General features: G+C 44.0%; 1 protein-coding gene across 1 annotated transcript in view; it reads right to left on the reverse strand.

Moving 5' to 3' along the window:
- The window catches only part of TMEM182 (transmembrane protein 182), a 53,427-nt gene that overhangs the window by 44,682 nt on the left and 884 nt on the right, over positions 1 to 7,861 (reverse strand). The window lies entirely within an intron of this gene.

Below are 7,861 nucleotides of genomic sequence, written 5' to 3' on the forward strand. Positions count from 1 at the left end.
TTATTGGGGGGTGGGGTATTTGTTTGCTTGTTTATGTTTGTGTGTGATTGAGTCAATGTTTTGTGTGTATGTTTAGATTTGGCAAGCAGCTCCTTATCTGTGCTGGCAGATACATCCATGATCTAAAAATAGCATTTCATACTGGCTTGTGTCTCACGTATATCAAGGAACTAGTATTGCAGTTGCTGAGAAAATTGCTCCTGCAACTGAATCCTCTGAGGATCTCATAGCCCATTAACTGCTAAAGAAAGACATGTTAAATAGCTTTAGAAGTTCTCGCTTACTCATACAAAAACTAGTCCATAGCAACCATCCCCAGTTGGATCATATTGTATCCATTGCATCATATTCAGAATACTGGGCATGCACACTGGGTGAAAATCATCTGGCCTAGGGATCTCTTAATGTCTAGGCCACAAGTCATTACAACAAGGCTTAAACAAGACTAAAGTGGTGCATAGGCTATGTGCTGTCCCTTTGCAACGGGGTGAATGTAACCCGTTCACATAAGGATTTGCAAGTGGTTCAATCCTTAGTCATGCTGAACTCATACTTGATGCAGCTTATGAAGAAATAAAGGTTGCCCTGAAGTTCCTTTATTCTTCCCCAATCCTGGGCACAAAACCAGCCTTCTATACAAGTTAAAGCTGCTTTAACATGCGTCAACTAGAACAATCCCTTCGGGCTCATTCACCAACAGGAGATCAGCAGAGCACATCACCCTTTGGCCCTGTCCCTGTCACATCCCCTCTCCGCCTCGGTATACCCCACTCCAGCCGGGATGCTGGAGGAATCTTCAGCTGCCTCTTTGCAGTAGCTTTAAGGTCACTTGGCACTGTCTGGAAGCAAAGTGACCTTTGTAGGGACTCAGGATCATTTCTTTATATGAGACAGGTATCATAAATTCGATGAATATTTTGTGTAGGCACTGCTCCCAGCTAATGCCACTGTGGGCACTAGCTATCTGACAGGTGAAAAGTTTTCCAGTGTGAATCCATGTTATAGTCTTCAGAGTAGCAGCCGTGTTAGTCTGTATTCGCAAAAAGAAAAGGAGTACCCGTGGCACCTTAGAGACTAACAAATTTATTAGAGCATAAGCTTTCGTGAGCTACAGCTCACTTCATCGGATGCATTTGGTGGAAAAAGCAGAGGAGAGATTTATATACACACACACACACACACACACACACACAGAGAACATGAAACAATGGGTTTATCATACACACTGTAAGGAGAGTGATCACTTAAGATAAGCCATCACCAGCAGCAGGGGGGGGAAAGGAGGAAAACCTTTCATGGTGACAAGCAAGGTAGGCTAATTCCAGCAGTTAACAAGAATATCAGAGGAACAGTGGGGGGTGGGGTGGGAGGGGGAAATACCATGGGGAAATAGTTTTACTTTGTGTAATGACTCATCCATTCCCAGTCTCTATTCAAGCCTAAGTTAATTGTATCCAGTTTGCAAATTAATTCCAATTCAGCAGTCTCTCGTTGGAGTCTGTTTTTGAAGCTTTTTTGTTGAAGTATAGCCACTCTTAGGTCTGTGATCAAGTGACCAGAGAGATTGAAGTGTTCTCCAACTGGTTTTTGAATGTTATAATTCTTGACGTCTGATTTGTGTCCATTCATTCTTTTACGTAGAGACTGTCCAGTTTGGCCAATGTACATGGCAGAGGGGCATTGCTGGCACATGATGGCATATATCACATTGGTAGATGCGCAGGTGAACGAGCCTCTGATAGTGTGGCTGATGTGATTAGGCCCTAGGATGGTATCCCCTGAATAGATATGTGGACAGAGTTGGCAACGGGCTTTGTTGCAAGGATAGGTTCCTGGGTTAGTGGTTCTGTTGTGTGGTGTGTGGTTGCTGGTGAGTATTTGCTTCAGATTGGGGGGCTGTCTGTAAGCAAGGACTGGTCTGTCTCCCAAGATCTGAGAGAGTGATGGCTCGTCCTTCAGGATAGGTTGTAGATCCTTGATGATGCGTTGGAGAGGTTTTAGTTGGGGGCTGAAGGTGATGGCTAGTGGCGTTCTGTTGTTTTCTTTGTTGGGCCTGTCCTGTAGTAGGTGACTTCTGGGTACTCTTCTGGCTCTGTCAATCTGTTTCTTCACTTCAGCAGGTGGGTATTGTAGTTGTAGGAATGCATGAGAGAGATCTTGTAGGTGTTTGTCTCTGTCTGAGGGGTTGGAGCAAATGCGGTTATATCGTAGCGCTTGGCTGTAGACAATGGATCGAGTGGTATGATCTGGATGAAAGCTAGAGGCATGTAGGTAGGAATAGCGGTCAGTAGGTTTCCGATATAGGGTGGTGTTTATGTGACCATCGCTTATTAGCACCGTAGTGTCCAGGAAGTGGATCTCTTGTGTGGACTGGTCCAGGCTGAGGTTGATGGTGGGATGGAAATTGTTGAAATCATGGTGGAATTCCTCAAGAGCTTCTTTTCCATGGGTCCAGATGATGAAGATGTCATCAATGTAGCGCAAGTAGAGTAGGGGCATTAGGGGACGAGAGCTGAGGAAGCGTTGTTCTAAGTCAGCCATAAAAATGTTGGCATACTGTGGGGCCATGCGGGTACCCATCGCAGTGCCGCTGATTTGAAGGTATACATTGTCACCAAATGTGAAATAGTTATGGGTCAGGACAAAGTCACAAAGTTCAGCCACCAGGTTAGCCGTGACAGTATCGGGGATACTGTTCCTGACGGCTTGTAGTCCATCTTTGTGTGGAATGGTGGTGTAGAGGGCTTCTACATCCATAGTGGCCAGGATGGTGTTTTCAGGAAGATCACCAATGGACTGTAGTTTCCTCAGGAAATCGGTGGTGTCTCGAAGATAGCTGGGAGTGCTGGTAACGAAGGGCCTGAGGAGGGAGTCTACATAGCCAGACAATCCTGCTGTCAGGGTGCCAATGCCTGAGATGATGGGGCGTCCAGGATTTCCAGGTTTATGGATCTTGGGTAGCAGATAGAATACTCCAGGTCGGGGTTCTAGGGGTGTGTCTGTGCGGATTTGTTCTTGTGCTTTTTCAGGGAGTTTCTTGAGCAAATGCTGTAGTTTCTTTTGGTAACTCTCAGTGGGATCAGAGGGTAATGGCTATAGTCATTATAGTCATGTTATAGTCATAAGCAAGGCAGATGTTAACAAAATGTGTCTGAGAAGTGAAGGCATTAATACTCATGTGATGGAAGTGGAGCTGCTCTGTAATAATTTATGAGTGCTGTGATGACCTGGTTACTGAATGAATGAATGAATGTAGGATGAACAAGACTACAGCAGTTACAAAATGATTGAGGGCAAGTTGTTTGGGGGAACCAGATTAAGATACAGGCACGTACTGGGACATCTGCCTGGGCTACCATCAAGGAAGAGTAATACTTCAGGAAAAACGTGTGTAGACTGTTATTCTAAAGTCCTTTCTCACTAAATGTTTTGTTCCTATTATTAATAAAAACAATACTTTGGTTCAAGCAGACTGTCTGATCGCTATATACTGCTGGCCAAAGACTCCCAAAAAGAAGATCACAGGTGTTTGAACTCAGTCAGAGATGGTAAGCACAGTTGATACACGGAGTACTGTAGCCCCAAGTCCAGCCTAGGAGTGGGAAAATTGTAGAATTCCCCCCCAATATAGGTAAAGGCATAAGGCCTGATGCCTAAGGTGTGCTCATATAGTCCAGAAAAAGGGCAAAAGTGCAGCTAGCCCTGTAATCGTGACAACTCTATCCTAAGATGTCCTTAAGATGGTTCATGAAAGTCTGAAAAGTGACACAATCTATTTGCCTTCCTGAAGGATTATATTCTGTTCAAATAAATGATTAATAAATTAGTAGTATCAACAAAATGACGTAGCCTATTTAGTTCAGATTTGTGTGGCTGGGACAGAGAGGGTTTATTGTTGTTCTTTAATCTCAGAGGTAACATAAAATTTATCTCAGATCTGTAGCAAGCAAGAGAACAGGCCATGTTGTATAACACTTCAAGCTCTAGAAAACTTAATGATCTCATTGAAATGTAGTTGGAGAAGCAGGGCCTGTAACAGCTCATACCTCAACTGTTGAAACATGTTGATATCATGTACCAATCACTTGGACTCAAGCTGCTCTTTCAAAGGTACTCTTAGGCTACCTTTTACATTTTATTTTTGCTCATCCAGTAATTCTGCCCTAGAAAAAGTGGCCAAGGTTCTCAAATTTTGTTTTAAGACAAGCACATCCTTTGGTGTTTCTAGGATCATAGCATCTTTCCATAGTCTTAGGATCTCTAGGATTTCCTGGTTGTCCTGACAGAGATCCCTAAATACCATCTTCTGATGTGACATGGAGTCAGCAGGATCCCCAGAGCTCCAAGCATAAAATGCACGGATTCAAGGTGTATTGTTTAAAAAAATAGTTCTAACTTATTAACACAAACAAAAAAATATATAAAGAGAGTAAAGTTGTTCTCTAATTGGGCCTAGATCCCTTCCGTGTCTGCAGCCTACCAAATTAAGCTTCTTCTGCTAGGATTTCTCTTTATACCTAGGGAAGATTCTCATCATGCCTCACTCCGAAAAGACACTCAAGTCATTTCTCTGAAGGCACCATTCCTCCCTTATGCAGAACTCCTGAAGAACAGAAGTATGTTGGTTAATATTTTTGATAGACATAGAAAAAGAAACAGAGGACAAAGGTAACTGCTATACTCAACTCTAGTTACACTAGCAGTGAAAACACCAGAAGAGGGGAGAAAGCTGAATTGGGCTATATCCTTGAAATAATTCCTTCCATTAACCAGATTTTTTTTAAAAAAACCTGTCACTAGGGTGACCACCAGTCCTGAACAGGGTGGGACAGTCCCAAAATGCAAAGTTCAAATCCCAGTGCCAGGCTGAATGACGCCAGGACAGCATTTGTCCAAGATTCCTTGCAGTGCAGCTCTGTACCTACCAAAGGGTGGTGGATGGAGGGGAGGCTGAGGTAAGCCTTAGCCCCCCTCACCACAAGGCCCTGGCCCTGCTCCTCCTCTTCCCCCAGAGGCCCTGCCCCCGGCCAGACCGGAAGCTGGAGCTGGTCCAGGCCATGGTAAAAGCTGCCTAGGGAGCCCAGGCCACTATGGGGAGCTCCAGACCCTCCGCCTGCCCTGGGCGATGGGCCAGGTGCCTGAGAGCAGCCCCCAGCCCGTGTCCCCACCTCCTAGGGTGTGCTGCCCAGGGCAGGTGGAGGGTCTGGGGCTTCCCACAGTGACCTGGGCTCACCAGGCAGCTTTTACCACAGCCCAGCTCCAGCTTCCAGCCTGGCCAGGGGGAAAGGCCTTAGGGGGAAGAGGAGGAGCAAGGAGCAGGGCCACCAAGGGAGGTGGGGGCAGAGCTCCTGCATGTATCCCACTTTGCCTTTTGAAAAAGGTGTTACCCTATCTGTCACACTCATCAAAGTTTCAGAGTAGCAGCCGTGTTAGTCTGTATTCGCAAAAAGAAAAGGAGTACTTGTGGCACGTTAGAGACTAACAAATTTATTTGAGCATAAGTTATCTGATGAAGTGAGCTGTAGCTCACGAAAGCTTATGCTCAAATAAATTTGTTAGTCTCTAAGGTGCCACAAGTACTACTCATCAAAGTGTATAGCTTTGAGGTTGCAGTCAATAAAAAGACGAATTTTCATGTTTCAGATCTATAAATAAGACCATAAGAATGGCCCTACTGGGTCAGACCAAAGGTCCATCTACCCCAGTATTCTGTCTTCCGACAGTGGCCAATCCCAGATGCCCCATAGGGAATGAACAGAACAGATAATCATCAAGTGATCCATCCCGTCACTCATTTCCAGATTTTTTTTAGAAGAGATTACTCTTCAGATACTATTAGTATGATCAGCAGTTTTAAAACTCCAATCATTTACAGTGCCTCAAAATTTTCTGGACCAGTGGATTATAAGTTTTTCTTCTGGGCTCAATCTGTATATGAAAAGTTGAAATAACTGCTAAATGCATCCAAGTGATCTGAATGAAATAAGTCATTGTTAGATTTTGTAAGTTTGATGATAAATGGTACATTTGTGGGTCTTGATCTTGCCTATTTGTAATGCTCAAATCCAAGAATGTGTTCCATTTACTGCCATAAATTGCATTCGTTGTCTTAGATCTGTCTCACAAAATGATTTTAAGAACTTTAGTTGAAAATTTATAAGGCTTAACATTTTGTCTCTCTTGCAGAGGGACTGAATATGTTCTCAAAACTTTGTTAAATTTTAGGATGTGCCTGTGATGGGGGTTCAGAGGGCCAGGCAGTGGTTAGCACATCTGACTTCCAGCCCTTTGTCTCTGTCAGGGCAGTAGAGACATCAGTTCCTGATCTGAGGGTGGGAATCTTCAGCTTTCCACCCACATCTGGACCTCCTTGGCCCTTAAAGTTACATATCTGGGAATTTAGATTGTCTTCTTCTTGTCTTCAGGTCTTGTTCTCAGAAGACAAACACAACTCCATCTCCTATTGTGTACCCTATTCTTGATCAAGACCTTAACTCTGTAACTGGCTGTTTAAAAACACATGAAGATATAATTTATCAAGCTTGCAGGTACACATCAACTGTTCATTTCTTTTGTCAAACATCAACTATCATTCTTGGTTTTACCAAGTGGCTAGAGTAAATTAGTAAACTGATAAGGACTGACACAATGAATTTAGGAGGACATATTCTATAAGAGAGGCTATGGCTAGAAAGGTGATGGTAATAGGTCAGGGACTGGCAACCTTTGGCATGTGGCCCAGCAGGAAAATCCACTGGCGGGCCAGGATGGTTTGTTTACCTGCAGCATCCGCAGGTTCAGCCGATTGCAGCTCCCACTGGCCGTGGTTCACCGTTTCGGACTAATGGGGGCTGCAGGAAGCGGCACGGGGCCTTATGTGAAGTCTAATTCTTCTTAAGACATTATTGCAGGCTTTGAAGCATTGTCCAAGACTTTAATATTTTAAAATAGGTTTTGTTTTATAAAGAGTTTATGCTTAATGTAAAAATATTGAGCTGCTGTTCCTTCGAAATTCTTAAGTTTTCAGAAAGTGTAGCCTTGCTGGTTGATTCCTGACTAAGTGGCTGAATTAAGAAACCTCTTCTGGTTTTAACATAATAATAATACTTTGCATTATATGGCAATTTTCATTTGAGGATCTCAAAATGCTTTACAAACACTATTTTATTTTATGTATTTGAATTAAAAGGCAGCAGAAAACAATGCCTACCGAAGTCTTGACATTCAGAAATAAGCAATACAAAAATAAAAATACAGAGCCAAAACAGCAGCACAGCTTCTGTATTACAAGCCAAAACCTCTTAGCGTCCTCTCTTCAACCATCTCAGCCCATTTCAAACACCAGATCGAACAAATGGGCTTTGCAGTGTACCTGGCAGGTCAGCAAGATGAGAGCCATTTCAGACTACTGGGTAGGAGGGCATGAGAAATTTTCTACATAAGAACGGCCATACTGGGTCAGACCAAAGGTCCATCTAGCCCAGTAGCCTGTCTTCCGACAGGGGCCAGTGCCAGGTGCCCCAGAGGAAATGAACAGAACAGGTAACCATCAAGGGATCCATCCCCTCTCACCCATTCCCAGCTTCTGGCAAACAGAGGCTAGGGACACCATCCCTGCCCATCTTGGCTAACAGACATCGATGGACCTATCGTCCATGAATTTCTCCTCAAAGAGCCAGCTAAAGGTTTATAGGTTGTGTGGTCAGATTCTTCTTTTCAGGGCTGGGTGCAAAAAAATGTGTATGAGCTGGGGGAGGGGTGGCTTTAAACCATCTTTCGTGCCCCTTGAGTTTTGGCTCCAGGGCTGCTCTAAGATGTATTGGCTCCTAGGGACCATGGGTGTGCTGTCACACCTTTACAA

Source organism: Dermochelys coriacea, chromosome 1 (assembly GCF_009764565.3).
Source record: "Dermochelys coriacea isolate rDerCor1 chromosome 1, rDerCor1.pri.v4, whole genome shotgun sequence".
NCBI classification, from domain to species: Eukaryota; Metazoa; Chordata; order Testudines; family Dermochelyidae; genus Dermochelys; species Dermochelys coriacea.